Genomic DNA, 17,037 nt, shown 5'->3' with positions numbered 1-17,037 from the left:
GTGTGCGGCAGCTCCATGGGGCAGGAGCAGTTTTCCACAGGAATCCCATGGCCAGGCTGCTGGGCTCCCACCAGCAGCATCACCCCTGGGGCTGTGGTCATTTATTTTTGGCACTTCTTTGGTCCCCCCGTGCTGTTTGTGCAGTTTCAGCCCTTTAAGGTCCTTGCCCAGCCTGTCCTGCCCCTGATGAACTCCCCTGATCTGGGAGCAGAGGAGCTGCACTTACATAAACCCTGCCCTGTCCCTTGCAGTGCTAATTAATGCTGATTATGATTTATTGCAGGCTTGTAATAAAGCCTGTAACACTTTATTTGCACTTGCCACATTGGAGTTGATTCTTGCCAGACGAGGGACAGGAGGAAAATATAAGAAAAATAACCTGAATAAAAAATATTGGACATTTTTTGCTCAGTAGCTCTTTGTCCCGCAACAAAAATCAGTTTTAACCTTGTCCCAGGGGTCTCCCATGGCTGACTGCGCTGCAGCCACACAAACATTCCCGCCTGGCCAAGCAGGAGAAAACTGATGGTGAATAAAAAGGGCAATAAAAGTGCTTAGAACATCTGAGAAGTGTAAAAGTGAGGGCTGAAGGGTTTAAATTAGAATGGAAATACAGCCCTGCACCTGACCAGGGAACTGCCGTGGGCAGGAGGTCACATCCAGGATCCCCATTCCTTTACAGACAATTTCCCAGAGTCACAAGGCAGGACAGGCAAGTGTTGGAATCACAGATCAGGGAATCCTGGAATGGGTTGGGTGGGAAGGGACCTCAGAGCCCCTCCAGTGCCAGCCCTGCCATGGCAGGGACACCTCCCACTGTGCCAGGCTGCTCCAGCCCCAATGTCCAGCCTGGCCTTGGCCACTGCCAGCGATCCAGGGGCAGCCCCAGCTGCTCTGGGCACCCTGGGCCAGGGCCTGCCCACCCTCCCAGCCAGCAATTCCCAATTCCCAATCTCCCATCCAGCCCTGCCCTCTGGCACTGGGAAGCCATTCCCTGCCTCCTGGCCCTCCATGCCTTGGCCCCAGTCCCTCTGCAGCTCTCCTGGAGCCCCTTTAGGCCCTGCAAGGGGCTCTCAGCTCTCCCTGGAGCATTTCCCTCTCCAGGCTGGGCATTTCCAGCTCTCCCAGCCTGGCTCCACAGGCGGTTTCCATGAACTGGGGACCTTCCCAAAGCATTTTTGGTTTCCTGTTGTGCAAACCCCAGAGATCCCAGGACTCCTTTCCTCAGCTCATCCCGGGACGATCCCTGCTGGAGCCCTGCTGGGGTCGGCTCTGCCCAGTCCAGGGGCTGCTGGTGCTGGCCAGGGGAAGCTGCAGAATGGGATTTCCCCGGAGAGCAGCGTTCAGTGCACTCAGGAGGAGCCGCTGAGGGTCCGGTCCCAGGAACCGGCTGATCGCAGAGCCGGGTTGAGCCTTGGAAGCTCCCGGCTGGGTCTGGACCATATTTGGGCAAGGCTGGCTGTGCAGCTCTGCAAGCACAGCAGCCCTGGTGCCGCGCTCGGAGCTCCGGGGCTGCGCTGGGGCTGCCGCTCATCTCCGCAGCAACCCCACAAACACAACATTGCCCAACCCTGGCGGCTATAATTAACTCTGCGCCCCAGCCCGCCGCTCCCGCAGGAGCCTCTGCCCCGGCTGCCCGTGCTCCCGCACTGCCAGGCGGGATAATATTCCCCAGAGCAGAGGAGGAACATTCCCTGCAGCTCCAGGAGCGTGCAGGGTGCCGCAGGCCAAGGAATGTGAGCCGGGCTTGCTCCTCGGGGTGTTTGTGCTGCGGGCACTCAGAGCTGTGTGATTTGAACCAGGCCTGGTCACTCGGCCCAGAAGGCAGCCAAACAGAAATGCTGGGGTTTGGAAAAGCTCCCAGAGCAGCGCCGTGTGCTCGGGAGAGGCTGTGGCTGCGGGAGAAGGGAGGAAAGCTCGTCCCCTCCTCCCCGCGGGGCTGCTCAGATTAATGTCACACTGGCGCTGGGAGATCCTGTTCTGATGCCTGGTGGAGGCACCAGATCACGCCTCAATCCTGAGCCAAGAATAGATCCCAGAATTCTTCATCATCCACAGCCTATTTCTGGGCCTGCAGCCTCCCACCCGACGTGTGCCTGGTCCCGCTCCCGCTGGGAATCCTGCTCAGGCTCGGGCTCACTCCCTGCTCCAGAGCTGGGAGCTCAGGCTCTGCAGCCAAAGCGCTCCTTGTGCTGAGGGGCTGCGCACACCGAGAGAGCCAGGAAATCCTGGAATGGTTTGGACCGAAGGGGTCCCTAATGCCCGCCCAGTGCCACCCCTGCCACGGGCAGGGACGCCTTCCATGATTCCAGGCTGCTCCCAGCCCCTTCCGGCCCGGCCCTGCCACACCTGGGCTCAGCCCCTCGTGTCGGTGCTGGAGGAGATTCCAGCAGTTGTTCCCAGTGGGATCCAGCTGCCCTGTGCCCCATCCAGGGCTTGGAACCGTGGGCTGGCATGTCTGTCCCTGTCCCTGTCCCTGTCCCTGTCCCTGCCGGGAGAGGGGCTCTGGCAGCTCCTGGCCCTGCCGCTGCCAAGCCCAGAGCTCAGCTGTATTTTAGCGTGTTCCAGAGGGCTGGAGCAGAGAAGAAGGAAGCTGTTCCAAGGCTGGAACTCTAGAAATCAGCTGGAGGAGTCAGGCTGTACAACCCCGGCCCTGCCGGGGACGGGAATAGGCTCTGGGGGTGGCTGCAAGATTTGGGAATTTGCTTGGAGGGTTCTGTCCTGTCCCCAGAAGCCACAATAAGCCACAAAAAATGTTTTATAAGCCCATTTCCCTCCAACAGATGAAACAGGGAAGTGAAACTCCTGAGGTTGTGCTATTTTTTCCCTCATTAATGGCCACCAAAGTGCTAATTACCATACTGGGTGCTGTATAAATTCTTGGAGTCCTTCCCTTGCAGCCCTCACATGAAAAAGTGTCCATAAATGAGGAATTTTACCCACTTAGTCATGGGAGACACTTTTAGTGGCATTTCTGTGGCAAAACCCCCATGGCCAAAGCCCGGCCTGTGGGAAGGGAGTGACGTGGATGAGCCTCAAGCTCCCTTCCAACCCAGACCGTCCCATGATCCCGTGATTCCATGCCCCCTGCAAGCAGGGCAGGATAAAACTGTCCATCTTCTCCCATGGCAAAGGCCACGTTTTCCCGGTAAACTTTACCACGTGCAGGAATATTTGCAGGGTCAAGGCCTCGGCGAGAGCAGCGCGGAGCAGCTTAGTGGTAAATCTCATGGCAGGAATTCACTTTGGAATGAAGGATTGGATCGCTTCCTGCTGGGTTCCTGGAGGATGCTGGCACTTGGAAAGCAGTTTATCCACGAGACAAAGACAAATCCGGGCACGGAGACAGCGGATCCAGGAGCCCAGGCTGCCAGCATGACTCAGAGATCCCTGCTCCCAGCCCTGGCTCCCTGCTCCCTCCTTCTCCTCTTTTTCCCTCCCCTCTCCATGCTCATCCCCACTTCCCTGGACACAGTGGACCCTGTCCCCCTCCCGTCCCCTGACAGGGCCCATCTCTGGGGTCCCCCCTGTGCAGTGACACCGGAGTCACCTGAAGGCGGTGGCCACGGAAGGGCTCCCACTGTCCCCGTGTCCCCCCAGGCCCGAGGTCCTGTCCTCGTGCTCCTCCTGCTCCCCCCGAGGCCGTGACCACCCCCGGGGGCCGCAACTCGCCACCCCGTGGGCCCGAGGGCTGTCGCTGTCCCCTCGCCCCTGTCCCCGGGGCTGGGGCCGCCCCACTGTTCCCCTGCCCCGCCCTGCACCATCCCTCACCCCCTGTCCCCGTGTCCCCATCGCCCCGTCCTCTTCCCAGTGTCCCGGTGTCTCTGTCCCCGTCCCACCATCTCCCTGTCCCCAGTCCCCGCCCCGGTGTCTCCATCTCCGCCCCCGTGTCTCCGTCCCCTTGTTCCCGTTCCCGTCCCTATCTCCCCATGTCCCCGTTCCTGTCCCCCCATTCCCGTCCCCATGTTCGACCCCATCCCATCCCATCCCATCCCATCCCATCCCATCCCATCCCAATTCCCATCCCCGTCCCTATTCCCCCATCCTCATGTCCCCATCCTCGTCCCCCTGTCCTCGTCTCCATCTCCACCCCACCATTCCCATTCCCGTCCCTGTCCCCCCGTCCTGTCCCTCCGTTCCCGCCCCATGTTGCGATCCCCATCCCACTGTCCTCCTCCCCGTCCCGCGGTGTCCGTGTCCCCATCTCCGTGCCCATCCCTGCCCCTGTCCCCATGTCCTCATGTCCGTGTCCCCGTCCCTTTGTCCCCATCTCCATGTTCCATTCCCGTCCCCGTGTCCCCACCTCCCCGTTCCCATTCCCGTCCCCGTGTCCCCATCTCCATGTTCCATTCCCATCCCCGTGTCCCCGTCCCCGTGTCCCCATCTCCCCGTTCCCATTCCCGTCCCCGTGTCCCCATCTCCCCGTTCCCATTCCCGTCCCCGTGTCCCCATTTCCCCGTTCCCATTCCCGTCCCCGTGTCCCCATCTCCCCGTTCCCATTCCCGTCCCCGTGTCCCCATCTCCATGTTCCATTCCCATCCCCGTGTCCCCATCCCCGTGTCCCCATCTCCCCGTTCCCATTCCCGTCCCCGTGTCCCCATCTCCCCGTTCCCATTCCCGTCCCCGTGTCCCCATCTCCATGTTCCATTCCCATCCCCGTGTCCCCATCCCCGTGTCCCCATCTCCCCGTTCCCATTCCCATCCCCGTGTCCCCATCTCCCCGTTCCCATTCCCGTCCCCGTGTCCCCATTTCCCCGTTCCCATTCCCGTCTCTGTGTCCCCATCTCCATGTTCCATTCCCATCCCCGTGTCCCCATCCCCGTGTCCCCATTTCCCCGTTCCCATTCCCGTCTCTGTGTCCCCATCTCCATGTTCCATTCCCGTCCCCGTGTCCCCATCCCGGTGGCCCCGCGGCCCCGCCCCTGCGGTGGCCCCGCCCACAGCCGATGGCCCCGCCCGGCCCCGCCCCCGGCCCCGCCCCCGGCCCTCGGCCCCGCCCCTCTCCCCCCCGCCCTGAGGGAGCCGCGGCGCCGCCGCCATTTTGGAGCCGCCACAGCCGCCGCTCCGCCGCCGCTGCCCGCGCAGCCCCGGCCGGCCCAGCCCGCGGGCCCGGCCCGCAGCCCGGCCCGGCAGCGCCCGAGGGCAGCCCGGCACCCGCAGGTGAGACCCGGCTGTCACCGCCGCCCTCGCGGGGCCGGGGTCGGGGCTGGGCCCGGCGCCGCGGGCTGGGCCCGGCCGCCCCCCCGGCTCCGTTCCGGCCTCCCGGAGGCGCCCCCCGCGCTCCGGGGGTTCGGCACCGTTTGGGGGGTTAAAAACCACCCCCGCCGAGCCTCTGTCCGGGGCTGGGCCGTGGTCCCGCCGCCTCGTTCCGTGCGGATCTGGGTTAAATCCGGCTGCTCTGCGCGTGACAGTTTCCTTTTGCCGTGTTTTGGTGCGTGCGGGGCGGGCTGGCGGGGCTGGGGGCTGCGGCTGCGGGCTCTAGGTGGTCCTGGATCGCACCTGGTCGGCCGGGAGTGGCCGGAGCTGTCGGGAGTGGTGGCGGTGGCAAGGTCAGGGGTCAGGTCACCCTTCCTGGGGCTCAGATCCCCCTCTCAGGGCTCAGAGCGCACTCCCCAGGGTCTTGTCACGTTCCGGGGGTCCCCTGCCCGGGGCTCGCATCACCTCCCCGGGGGTCTGGTCCCTTTCCCGAGGGTCAGGCCCCCCTCTCGAGGTTCTTCGGGGTCAGGTCGGTCCCGGAGGTCAGGTCCCTTCCGGGCGTCAGCTCCCCGTCCTGGGGGTCAGATCACCCTTCCGAGGGTCCCCCTTCCTGGGGGTCTTGTTCCCCTTCTATGGGCCAAGTCCCTCTTGGCTGTCGGGTCCCCTTCCGGAGGGGTCTTGTCCCTTTCCCAAGGGTTAGATCTCCTTCCCGGGGGTCTGGTCACCTTCCCGAGGGTCTGGCCTGTCCTCCGGGGTTCTGGTCCTGTTCCCGGCGGTCAGGTCCCTCCCGGGGGTGAGAGGAGGGGGATCAGTGGTCAGGGTCCCTCTCCCGAGGGTCTGATCCCTTCCCGGGATCAGGTCCCTCCCGGGGGTCACGGGAGGGGGGATCAGCCTCCCACGAGTGTCACCCTCCTGGGGACCTGCCCACCTCAGGGTGCAGAATTTGGCCATAAATATCACCGTGCTGGTTTTATTAATGACCAGAAACCGGGGTAGGAGTGGAGGCCCCGGCTGGAATCACCACAAGATTGATCTGACAGGAAAGCGGCTCCTGGCAGAGGCTGGGAGGGCCCTGCTCAATTTGAGGGCCTTGTTTTGCACTAGCTAAAAAAAAAAACCAAACTAGGAAGTGAAAAAGAGAAACTGAGAGAACTTGGAGGGGCCTGAGAGGTTTTTCCTCGCTTGATCCCCCACTTGGAAATTCATGTTTTAAGAACTTGAAGGTTGTTTTCATCATTTATTTTGTGTCTCCGAAAGGAGAAGGTGTTGATTCCAGCCCTGCCCGGCCCCACAGGTTTGAACCAAGCTCTTAGGAGCAGATTTGGGTTATAAATCTCTGTTTAAAGCCTGATGAGAGAAGAAACATTTATGTTTTCTCTTATTACTCTGACACTTAAAAGCGAGCATGCTGCCAAAATACTTCAGTGGTAAAAAAAAACCTTGGTGGATGGTAGTATAGGGATTTCCATGGCAACCAATGGTGATCTCATGGGAAGCAAAGTTAGATTTTGGGCTGTCAGTGGGAGCACATCATGGCCTGGGCTGGCCTGGGTGACATTTGCTCGGGAGAAGGTGATGAGGGCTGGGCAGGAACAAACCGCTCTGAGGCTAAGGCTTGTTCTCTGCGTGTACCCAGCTATTCTTGGTGATTTTTGTACTGTCTTTGGATTAACGCTGAAATGCAGGGATGTGGGACCACGTCCTGGCTGGCAGTGGTGGCAGATTGGGGGTGCTGCGGCAGGTGCCTGTTGGGCAGGTGGTGCAGGAAAGGCTCCTGCAGAACCTCGCTCTGGGGGGAAGGTTTGTTGTGGGATGCAGGAGCTGTGGAGCATCTCCTGCTCAGCCCTGGTGTTCCAGGAGCTCTGCATGTGCTGTGGGAGGGACAGGGTGGATTTCTGACTTCACAAATTGGAAACTGTCAAAAATAATAATGAAGAGGCAGCACTGTGTGAGAGCTGCTGCTCGGGGGTTTGTTACCAGGAGAAAAGCACTCTGTGGGCTTACAGGATTTTTGGGAAGCTCCAGGCCGCTGTTGGCAGAGCTGCCTTGGGGAACAGGGGGCTGGGGGGCCCAGCAGTGTTCCAGAGTGGGATACCCCAGTCCTGATCACAGTTTCCTGGTTGGATTGGGAGGCAGCTGGAGGGAATCCCATCCCTGCTGTCCCCACACAGTGAGATCCTGAGCGAGAAGGGGGGGGTTGGTTCGTTAATGCTTCCTCTTCTCTTTGGTAGGGAGATATCCCAATGTTTTCCTGTGGTGGTTTTCCGTGCTCTGTGCAAGGAATGCTTTGTTCAGGGTCTGCCCTGAGTTTTCTGGTGGCAAAGGGGACCCAAAAGTTTTCTTCCCTGAGCCCAGCAGTGGTGTAGAGGAATTCCAGCATCACAGAACTGTGGAATCTCCTGAGTGGGAAGGGACCCACAGGGATCATCAATCCAGCTCCTGGCCCTGCACAGACACCCCAACAACGCCAGCCTGTGCATCCCCGAGAGCGGTGTCCAAACACTCCCGGAGCCCTGGAGCCGTGCCCATTCCCTGGAGAGCCTGGGCAGTGCCCAACCAGCCTCTAGGGTGATAGCCAGCCTGACCCTCCCCTGGCCCAGCTCCCTCGGGTCCTGCCCCTGGTCACCAGAGTCTGGGGAGAGCTCAGGGCTGGGAACAGAGGGATGAGCTTTCCTGCTCTCCCTGCTGACAGCCAGGGGTGCAGGTGCAGGTGGAAAAGCCGTGGGTTCTGTGCTCGGGATCATGACTCCGTGGAGACCATCCAGCACGATGGTTTAACAGGGGCTGCGAGTCAGAGCGCCTGAAGGGCAGGAGCTGCAGCTCAGCCGTAAAAATGGGCAAACTGGAATGCCAGGAAATAGGAGAGTCTCTTGTTGGAGTAAATCTTGGTTTTGGAACAGGAGTAGAACAAGAATAACTGGGAAATTTGGGTGCAAATGGTGCAGGAGAACCGGGTGAGGTCGGTGAGCTGAGAGCAAAGGAGGAGCTGGGTGCTTCAATCATAGGATCAAGGAATATCCTGAGTTGGAAGGGACCCACACGGATCATCAAGTCTAGCTCCTGGCCCTGCCTAGGACCCCCCAAATCCCACCCTGTGCATCCCTGGGAGCGTTGTCCAAATGCTCCTGGAGCTCTGGCAGCCTCGGGGCTGGAACCATTCCGTGGGGAGCCTGTGCCAGGTTGACAGAACTTCAGAGAACTTTACAGGGAGGAAGGTTTGTGGGAGGTCTTGTTTTGCTGGATGCAGAATTCCTGAAGAACTAATTGAGGATTTAATAGAGTGAGTTAATGAGTGACGGCAGCGCTCGGGCCGGGCTGTCGGACACGGAGCTTCGGCCGGGAGCAGCAGTCCCTCACTCCTGGCCCTATTTACAGGGAGCACAGCCCTGCTCCTGATTACATTTATGGGCTGCAGCAGTTTTACCTCCTTTTCGCGGAAAATCCGCAGATGTCGGGGGTTTATGGAAGGCTCAGGGAAGGAATGTGGCCTCTGTGTGACCAGGAGTAGCAACAAAGGCTCTTAAGTGTCTCCTTTGATTCAATATTATTGGAAGCAGGAGTGTGTTGTCTTTCCTGGCCGCTGCTGTGTTTCTCTACTTGAGCTTTTCTCTTTCCCTCTCTGGTCCCTATTCCTCCTCCCATCCTCCCCTCGCTCCTGATGGGCTTCCCTGCTCCTTGTTTTGATCCTCCCCAGCCGCCAGCACTGCAATAACCAATATTGACATTATTATGACCACCTGGACTATTTTTACCTGCACCTTAACTCTGGTTTGGAGGGGAACTTGGGTAAATAAATGTCAGTTATCTCAGGAAATGAAGCTTTTGCCGCCAAGCTTGAAAATCTCAGGCGAAAAAACTTGGATTTAGGTGGAATTTGAGTGCCACACATATTGGTTTTGGACAAGGTGTGGAAGTTCCATTTTTGTGTTTCTTAGTGCCTGTTAGTCCCAGATGAAGCAGAGGCACCTCGAGAGTGACAATAATAAACGTCTGCAAGGCCTGAAGCCTGACCAAAATTGTCATTTTTGTCAGGGGCCCCTTTAAACCATACCCCACGTGGCACAGAGCCGTGACCGGGGGCTGTCACCACAGCGAGGGTGAGGTGATGTCAGGAGGAAGTGCAGCTCCTCAGCCTGAGCTGGCAGCTCTGCAGCTGCTGGGCTGGGAGTGCTCCTCATTGTCCCTCTCAGCCTCTCTTTCCTGTGTCTGCCTGTTACCTGAGAGCTGGGAGTGCTCTGGGGTGGCCATCCCTGGTGCCACAGCACCCACACACACCCCATTCCTTCACCTGGAGTCAACCTGGGGTGCCTGAGGACACGGGGCCGATCTGGGCAGGAGGCGTGAGAAAGAAACCTTCTGGTGAAATGGCAAAGGGCAGGGAGTCACTGGGGGAGGCAGAGCTCAGAGCTCTTCCCTGGCCGGGGCAGAGTGAAAAACTTCTCTGGCACAGCTTTCCACAGAACATCCTGAGCTGGAAGGGACCCACAGGGATGGTGGATCCAGCTGCTGGCCCTGTCCAGGCACCCAACAGCCCCACCCTGGGCATCCCTGGGAGCAGAGCTCCAGCAGCCTCGGGCTGTGCCCATTCCCTGGGGAGCCTGGGCAGTGCCCAGCACCCCCTGAGGGAAGAACCTTTCCTGATCTCCAACCTGACCCTGCCTGGCACAGCTCCAGCCGTTCCCTGGGTCCTGTCCCTGTCACAGGGAGCAGAGATTGGAGCTGCCCCTCAGGATGAAGCTGCAGCCCCTGGGGACATCTGAGCTCAGTCTCCTCCAGCTGAACATTCCAAGTGCCCTCAGCCATTCCTTTTGTGGCCCTTCCAGACCCTTCCCCATCCCCATGTCCCTCCTTCAGATGCTCTCCAGCAGCTTTCAGTTTTTTTAATATTGAGGTGCCCAATCCCAGGACTGGAGGTGAGGCCTCCCCAGAGCAGAGCAGGACAATTCCCTCCCTCAGTGCTGTCCCTGATGCCCCCCAGGACAGGGATGTCCCTCCTGGCTCCAGGGCACAGCTGACTCAGATCCCTCTTGCCATCCACCAGAATCCCAGGTCCCCTCCCAGAGCTGCTCTCCAGCCCGTCCATCCCAGCCTGTGGGTGCATCCAGGGCTGCCCCGGCCCAGATGCAGAATCCAGCACCTGCCTGTGTTAAACCTCACACAGCTGGTGATTCCCAGCCCTCGGATTTGTCCAGGTCTCTCTGCAGAGTCTCTCTGCCTTTGGGGAGTCAGCAGCTCCTCCCAGTTTTGTACCATCTGGAGACTTCCCTGGAGTCCCTTTGAGCCACATCCAGGTCATTGTGAAGGTGCTGAAGAGAACTGGGCCTGAGCTGGAGCCCTGTGGAACTTTGGCTTTGCAGGGAAAACTTCCCAAACACCTGGATTGCTCAGTCCAGGGTTTGTGTGGGGCTGGCAGCGCCCCTGCTGCACTTCCAAGGTGCCTGTGCTGGGAACCTGGGTTGAAATGGGATTTCAGTCCTGCAGTTTGCTGCTGCTCAGAGCTCTGTGGCCTGGAGTGACACTGATGACTCTGGAGTTGCTTTGATTCTGATTTCCTTGGGCAGCTTTGGGAGCAGGGGCAGCAGAGCAGAGCCTGGCACTGGGAGAGATGCAAACCTGCCGGAGCGGGGATGGTCTGGCTGCTGCAGCCACAGGAAGGAAGACGGAAATAGAGCACAAGAAGCTGCTTCAGTTTCAGTTTTGCATTTGATTCCTTGCGAGGACTGAGTTCTGTCACACCTCAGGGAAGGCACCGGTGGCTCTGCTGTGACATTTGGGGTTCTCTTCCATGTGGCAGTTTCTTCCTTTCCTTCCATTCCTCGCAGCCTTGCACAGCCTGCAGCTCGTTCCAGCTCCTTACTTGGCCGTGCAGTGGGGTGGGATGAGAAGGTTGTGTTTCCTTAGCTGTTTATTTGTGTTTTCTTCCCTCGGCAGATCCCCCGGGACGCCGTTTAATTGAATTCTTTTATGTTAAGATGGATTTCTTTTCTTTGAGAAGGATAATTGAGCCTGTGAGCTCACAGGTTGAAAACTGTCCCCGTGTCCCCGAGGCAGAGGACGAAGGGCACAGTTGCACAGCGCCAGGAGCAGGCAGAAGGCCAGGCTGCCCTGTGCTGGCACCGTGTCCGTGTGGGATGGCAGCGGCAGAGCCGCGGGCACGGGGCCAGCGCCGGGAGCTCCGCAGCTGGAGCAGCTCCTCCAGCGCCCGCGGGAGTGGCACAGCAGCGCTGGCACCAGGGAGGACACGGGGACGTGGGACCCAGGAAGGAGCAGAGTGACAGGGCCGGGGCTGTCCTGGGGGTTTAACCAGGGCGTGGTTGGATGGCACTGGCAGCATTGTGGTGCAGCGTGTTACTGGTGTGGCTGTGCTGGTGTCAGGCTCACAGGGAGCAGGGCTCAGCACCTCCCCTTCCTGGGAACTTCTGCTGCTTCAGCTAAGTCTGCAGCTCCCAACAACAGAGGGACCTGGAGCTGCTGGAGAGAGTCCAAAGAGGCCGTGTAGATGCTGGAGCCCCCCTGCTCTGGAGCCAGGCTGGGAGAGCTGGGAATGTTCCCCTGGAGAAGGGAAGGATCCAGGGAGAGCTGAGAGCCCCTTGCAGGGCCTAAAGGGGCTCCAGGAGAGCTGCAGAGGGACTGGGGCCAAGGCCTGGAGGGCCAGGAGGCAGGGAATGGCTTCCCAGTGCCAGAGGGCAGGGCTGGATGGGAGACTGGGAATTGGGAATTGCTGGCTGGGAGGGTGGGCAGGGGCTGGCCCAGGGTGCCCAGAGCAGCTGGGGCTGCCCCTGGATCGCTGGCAGTGGCCAAGGCCAGGCTGGACATTGGGGCTGGAGCAGCCTGGCACAGTGGGAGGTGTCCCTGCCATGGCAGGGCTGGCACTGGAGGGGCTCTGAGGTCCCTTCCACCCAAACATTCTCTGCCCTTCAGATTCACTGAACATGAGTGCCACTGCTGGAAGTTCTGCTGGGCAGTTGGAATATGGGGTTGGAACGTGACGGGGTTGCAGCAGTGGGGCTGCAGTGGTGCTGACAACAGCCATGGCTCCTTGTTAGGTTAAATCAAGCTCAGCCCAGGGAATGGAATATCTGGGTCATCCTGGGAGCCCCCAGCCCCTGAGCCAGGATACCCCATTCCTGCTGAGCACCTGCACCAGTCTGCACCATTTAGCAAATTAGAAAACACTAAAGGATGTTTTTTCAGCTTCGCTCTGTGGCTTGTTTCCTTTTTATTTTTCTGTTGGAAGATTGGTTTTCTTTGTTCTCAGTTGTTATTTACTGCTTCTGCATTCTCCTAGTTCTTGTTCCCTGCCATGGGTGGAATGAGACGGTCTTTAAAGTCCCTTCCCACCCAAACCATTCCATGATTCCCTAAATTACTGTATCACTCTTTACATTGCACTGTCCATGGTATATCCTCAGTTTTCTTCCATGACTTTCTAAGTATTTCCCCTCCCCCCAGCAATGTGTTTCAGACTCTGCCTTGGCTTTCCAGAGGCTGGAACCTCTCCCAAAGTTCACACCTGTGTGATGTAAATCCCTCCTCCTGAGGTAACCATTCAGGGTTCCTTTTTTAGTCAGTGGAGGAGCCAGATGCTCATTCCCTGTCCGTGCAGGGGTCTGAAATAAAGCCAAGTTGTGCTGGGGAAGTGCTCAGGGAGTCTGGGTGACTGACTGGCATTAGTCATCCCCAGTATAAATATCTGCACGTGGGGTGAGACCCAGCCTGGGGCAGGGGACACCTGCAGGGCTGGAGCAGGGACCTCCTCACCTGGGTCAGGCCTGGGAGCTGCTCGAGACAAGAGATTGGACTGAGTGCTCCCTGAGGGCGTTCCCAACCTAAGCAATTCCGTGGTTGTGAGACACTGGATGTTTTGCCATGTCTGAACCCTGAGTTCTGTTTGGGGAAACTTCTCCCTGTTCCACAGCAGATGGATGAGTTTGATGCTGGAAGCAGGAAGGGATTCAGAACCATGGAGATCTCTCTAAGGCCAAAGCACTGAACCAAATTAAAGTTACTGTTGTGCACATGCCCAGCACAGTTGGATTTCAGTTCTGAAAGGAGCGCAGGGCACAGCTCTGCTGCTCCTGGCATCAGGAGGATGCGGAGCTGCTGGAGCAAGTCCAGAGGAGCCCAGCACGTTCGTACAGAGACTGGAGCACCTGCAGAGACAGGCTGGGAGAGTGGGGAATGTTCAGCCTGGGGAAGGGAAGGTCGTGTGGAGACCTCACAGAACCTTCCAGGATCTGAAGGCATCCGGGAGAGCCAGAGAGGGACCCTGAATCAGGGACCGGAGGGCCAGGAGGCAGGGAATGGCTTCCCAGTGCCAGAGGGCAGGGCTGGATGGGAGATTGGGAATTGGGAATTGCTGGCTGGGAGGGTGGGCAGGCCCTGGCCCAGGGTGCCCAGAGCAGCTGGGGCTGCCCCTGGATCGCTGGCAGTGGCCAAGGCCAGGCTGGACATTGGTGCTGGAGCAGCCTGGCACAGTGGGAGGTGTCCCTGCCATGGCAGGGCTGGCACTGGAGGGGCTCTGGGGCCCTTAAGGCAGAGGACAGAGTTTCCCCACCTCTGTCAGTGCTTGGCACGGGGAGGACCTGAGGCTCAGAAGTTTATCGATATTTTACTGAGTTTTTTCCTTCTGCTTTAGAGAGAGTTCATTTAATTATGGCTGGTCCCAGACTGCTGCGTGTGACTGAGGGCTCTGAAGACTCAAGGATGATGCAGCAGAGGAGTTTCCAAAAGCTAGGAAGGGGCTTTAGGATGCGAGATGTTGGTGTGGCGTTTTGGGATGTGGTGCCAGCAGTAGCTGCACACCCGGTTTCATGGCTGTTACACTGTAACTTCCTCTTGCAAAACAGGCAATTTCAGGTCTTCTGTTTTTCCTTCCCTTCTGTCACCTTTGTTGTGACACGTGAAATAATTGGTACAGGGCATTGGTGTTAATGTGGGGAGGGCTTCCAGTGTGTCTATGGCCTCCCTGCTCCTGCTTTTCCCTCCAACAGCAGCTTTGCTGAGGAATGTTGTGTCTTGCAGGAAAAAAATGGCCACTTCAGCTTCGTTTTTCACAGGTGACTTTTGGGCATCAGCAGGAATTTCCCCATGGAAAGGGTGCTCAGGCCTTGGCACGGGCTGCCCAGGGAGCTTTGGAGTGCCCATCCCTGCAGGTGTCTGAGGAATTCCTGGAGGTGGCACTGAGGGCTCTGGGCTGGGGCCAAGGTGGGGATGGGGCAGAGCTGGGACTGGATGGGCTGGGAGGGCTTTTCCAGCCGCAGGGATCCCAGGATTCTTTGAGCTTCTCTGTGCTGTTTTCTCAGATACCTGGAAGCAAATGTTGGAATGAAGCGATGCAGTTCCCAAGAACAAAACTCTTGAGTTATTTTCAGTTTTAGAAGAGAACAGCAAGGAAAAGCACTGAGTGCATCCTTGGGGTTTGGATCCGTGCTGGAGTTTTCCGAGGCGCAGTGAAGTGAGACGGGATCACCTGATGGGCTTGGGAGACTTTGGCCATGTGGGGAAAATCCTGTTGTGTAATCCCAGTTTGTTTGGAGCTGTGGACTGTGCCCTGGTCAGGAATGTGTCATTTTGGGAAAAGCAGGTGGGATCACCAGCAGCCAACCAGCAGAGCCGGTGCTGGGAGAACTGGGAGGATCTCAGGGCCCTGGCTAAAAGGAGCAGTGCCCTGCTGGGTTTAGGTTTTAATGGCTGAGAGGCAATTCCTGCTGAGGAAATCACTGCAATTCCTGTGGGTTGGCCCATTCAGGCTCCTGGGGGGAGTCATGGAATGCCAGGATGGTTTGGGGCCTTAAAGCCCATCTCATTCCAACCCCTGCCAAGGGCAGGGACACTTTCACTACCCCAGGTGACTCCGAGCCCCACCAAACCGTTCCATGCTTCCATGACCAAGAGAACTACTGATGATCTTTTGTGCAAGGGGGATGTTCAGTTATTTTCCCAGTGTTGATACAATCCTTAGGATTCTTTATTAAGCTTGGAAAAATAAATGTCATCCTTTTCAGTCTTTTGAAATGTTCATCTTACAGATTCCATGGGTTTTATGAGTGATGTTGGTTATGATTAAGGGAATTCAGTCACAGTGTGAGTGACTCCTTGGAATTAGTGCTCCAAGGGGGAGTTGGATGGGCATTTCAGCTGGAATGCTGTCCCCTTCCTACTGCTCCATCCTTCCCCACTTGCCTGCCCTCCCTCCCTGCTCACACATTCCTGCAGCAGTGTTGGAAGGCAGTTTGGGGCAATGACCCGGCTGATTATTTTTTTCTTGCTGATACTGCATGGTGAAGGAAACCCATTTATTCCCAGCAGTGCAGGTTTAAATACCCAGCAAGCTGTGGCCTCAGGCCAGCACCGTGTCCTGCTGGCTTGGGATTCCCAGAGCAGGCTGAGCTTTGATGTTTCTTTGTCCAGGTAAAACCCATGGAACTCCTAAGGGTGGGTCTGAGAGTTCCCAGCGACTGTTTTCCTTTCAGGATGTTTTATGATGGATGAAGCCTGGCCCATAAATAGAGGTTAAGTGGTGCCACGCAGGGAGAACAGGCTGGTGGTGCCTCGTCCTGGGAAAGATGTTTTACCCTGTTCTGGGGAATTGGGTAAAGAAGGAGGAATTTCCCCATGGAAAGGGTGCTCAGGCCCTGGCGGGGGCTGCCCACGGAGCTTTGGAGTGCCCATCCCTGCAGGTGTCTGAGGAATTCCTGGAGGTGGCACTGAGGGCTCTGGGCTGGGGCCAAGGTGGGGATGGGGCACAGCTGGGACTTGATGGCTTTTTCCAGCCCCAGCCATTCTGAGCTCCTTCTGAAGTGTCTTTATTTCTTTTAACTGCAAAACTACTTAAACTTTGCATGGACTGTGTCTGTAATGCCCTGAGAACTTGAGGAAATGAAAATGCATTTATTGAATGTCCTGTCTGAGGGCTCTGCTTTGCTGGGGCCTCGGTTCCAGGTCTGTTGGGTGGAGGAACGTTGAAATATTCTGGTAGAAGCTGCAGCGTGTGACAGGCTGGGTTGTTCTAGTGCAGGTACAGACACAGACTCACCTTGAAAGCTTTGAACTGGGATGAAGGAGCAGGAAAGGAGCACAGCAGTTGTTTTTCTGGCTCACTTGAGGCCGTGTGCTGATCAAATAGGTGTCTGTGGAACGGGCAGCTCTTGATCTCCCTGTGGCGTGCAGCAGGAAATCTCAGTTTGCAAATGCTGGCCCTCAGTCTGAGCACAAATAGGTGTCTTTTGTAACATTGCCTTATTCTGTGTGGGCAGCAAAGATGAAAACATCCAAGGTCCATGGAAGGACTTGGACAAAGTGGGATTGCTGTGAAACACTGCTCGTGCATCCCAGTAAAAACCATCACCCTGCACTGAGGTCCCAGTGTGGTCATTAGCAATGATTTCTGGGGGATTCAGCTGTGGTGACCCAGGAAAAAATGTCACTTGTTGCTTAGAGCAGACAGAGTAACCAGCCCTGAGCGGCATCATAGTGATCCGGGCAGGCAGGAGAGGGAGGAGGAGCCTGGAGTCCTGCAAGGGATGGAAATCAGCACTTCGAGCCCCCCAGGACTTTGTTTTGCTGGTTTAATATTCAAATGCAGGTGCAAATCTCCCACTCAAAGGTTAATGTCTAATGGGAAGCCCAGAATCCCCCCGGGGTTCCTCGGGGCTGCTGTTGCTTCCGTGGGGCCGTCAGCACAGAGGAGCAGCTGGAAATACCAATCCTGCTGAATTATTGCTGAATACGGGTCACAGACTGGGAGACTCCTCTGCCCTCGGAGCTGACGTGAGCGCAGCAGCGCATGGAGGTGAATGTTAGGGATGTGTTGAGCTCCATGTGCGCTGAGCTGTTAGA

The 17,037-nt window shown here is 57.7% G+C and overlaps 1 protein-coding gene across 2 annotated transcripts in view; it reads left to right on the top strand.

The window, feature by feature from the left end:
- The first annotated feature begins 5,026 nt into the window (after nt 1–5,026).
- PPP6R2 (protein phosphatase 6 regulatory subunit 2) overlaps nt 5,027–17,037 on the top strand; it is a 55,374-nt gene continuing 43,363 nt past the window's right edge. For both annotated transcript variants that reach the window (XM_082281010.1, XM_082281009.1), the window contains exon 1: nt 5,027–5,160. The gene's annotated coding sequence lies outside the window, so the exon portion shown is untranslated. The remainder of the gene's footprint in view (nt 5,161–17,037) is intronic.

The sequence above is a fragment of the Coloeus monedula genome, assembly GCF_965178545.1.
Source record: "Coloeus monedula genome assembly, chromosome: 4".
Classification (NCBI taxonomy): Eukaryota; Metazoa; Chordata; class Aves; order Passeriformes; family Corvidae; genus Coloeus; species Coloeus monedula.
The sequence above is the reverse complement of the archived record's forward strand: the minus strand, read 5'-3'. Positions and strand labels throughout refer to the sequence as shown.